Below are 1,528 nucleotides of genomic sequence, written 5' to 3' on the forward strand. Positions count from 1 at the left end.
ATGTGGAATGAGTGGGCGGGCATCGGGAGGCCACTATGGCACGGGGCAAGCACATGGGCAGTCTATCTGAAGTGTACCCTGGCGTATAAGACGACCCCCCACTTGGAGGCATATTTTTCAGGGCCAAAAAATCGTCTTATACGCCGGCAAATACGGTATATTAGCCTGCCTACTTTTGAGTCTGTTTCACATCTTCCACAAAAGAATGCATTGTAGCCCCACCGGTGTGGTTCAGTGGTTGACCGTGGGCCCATGAACCAGGTCAGGGGTTTAATTCTGGTCAGGGCACATGCCTGGTTGCAGGCTCATCCCCAGTAGGGGGCGTGCAGGAGGCTGCCGATCAATGATTCTCATCACTGATGTTTCTATCTCTCTCTCCCCCTCTCTTTTCCTCTCTGAAATCAATAAAAACATATAAAATCTTTTTTTAAAATAATGTATTGTTCAACTATGACCCCAGAGTAGAACATTCCTTTGATTTTAAATGGTATAATGCTTCATTTCAAGAATGCCTCTGAAGGGGACTAGAAGTAATCTATCCAATCTCCACGTCCCCTTCCTTTACTTTTGGGCACAGAGTGGGAGGTGAGGGAGTGGTGATGGGGGAGGAGGGGGTTGTTCTCTCCTCCTCCCCCTTCCAGGGTCCAGTTGCAAGCTGGATAACCTCCAAAAGATTTCTAATCTTTCCTAAACTAAAGCCTGAATTAGGGGGCGGCGGAGGGGGTAGATGTATAGGGGAAAATGTCGGTTGACAGCATTGTTTTAATCTTTGGTGTTGATATTGCTAGTTAATCACTTTGTGGTCACAGAGCAAACGAACGTATACCTTTAATTTTTCTGCTCACGTGACAATGTTTTTGTTTTAGAGTCCTTTTTGCTGTACAGGAAATTCCCGGAGAGCTGACGTCACCACCCCTGGTTACAGTAATTACTGTATTGACGCTACTTGTTTTCAAAGCTTACAAAGTTGTGGTGCCGCGTCAGGACAGTTTCAGAGTTCAGACTTAAGTCATTATTTTTCTGTGATTTGATCTTCGGGCAGCGTTGACCCTGGAGCCCTGAAAAGAGCTGGATTTCTTTTTTTAGATCCTTGTTGATCTATTTCCCAGGCTGTGTCCCGGGCATAAAGCAGAGCACGCGCTACACTCACACCCCCGGTAGGGGAACCACTGGCAGCATTTACGGCCGCAGTGCGCCTGCGCAGCTGGTTCCCACCAACTCGCCCGCCATTCTCCGTCCGGCTAGCAGGGGGCGCTGTGACGCAATGGACCAGGCCTCTCCCTAGGGCTCTGGAACCGAGTGCAAAAGGGCAGGAGGCGAGGCGGGCTGAGGGGCGTTCTATCCCCGAGAGCGCTGGTCTCTATCGCCCTTTGTCCTCCAGCCTCCCGCGGGCACTGGGCCTGCGGGCCTGGTTGCTAGGCGGAAGCGGGGCGCGGAAGCGGGGCGCGGCGGCGGCCGCGGCGGCGGCCCGGGCGTTTGAAAAGCGGCTACGCAGGCGGCAAAAGGTCCTCAGGCGGCGGGTCGCCCC

At 52.4% G+C, this 1,528-nt stretch overlaps 1 protein-coding gene across 2 annotated transcripts in view; it reads left to right on the forward strand.

Annotated features, from left to right (window-relative positions):
* Positions 1-1,242: 1,242 nt before the first annotated feature.
* CEP120 (centrosomal protein 120kDa) overlaps positions 1,243-1,528 on the forward strand; it is a 67,225-nt gene continuing 66,939 nt past the window's right edge. For both annotated transcript variants that reach the window (XM_006764389.2, XM_006764388.2), the window contains exon 1: positions 1,243-1,505. The gene's annotated coding sequence lies outside the window, so the exon portion shown is untranslated. The remainder of the gene's footprint in view (positions 1,506-1,528) is intronic.

The sequence above is a fragment of the Myotis davidii genome, unplaced genomic scaffold, assembly GCF_000327345.1.
Source record: "Myotis davidii unplaced genomic scaffold, ASM32734v1 scaffold159, whole genome shotgun sequence".
In the NCBI taxonomy this organism is placed as follows: Eukaryota; Metazoa; Chordata; class Mammalia; order Chiroptera; family Vespertilionidae; genus Myotis; species Myotis davidii.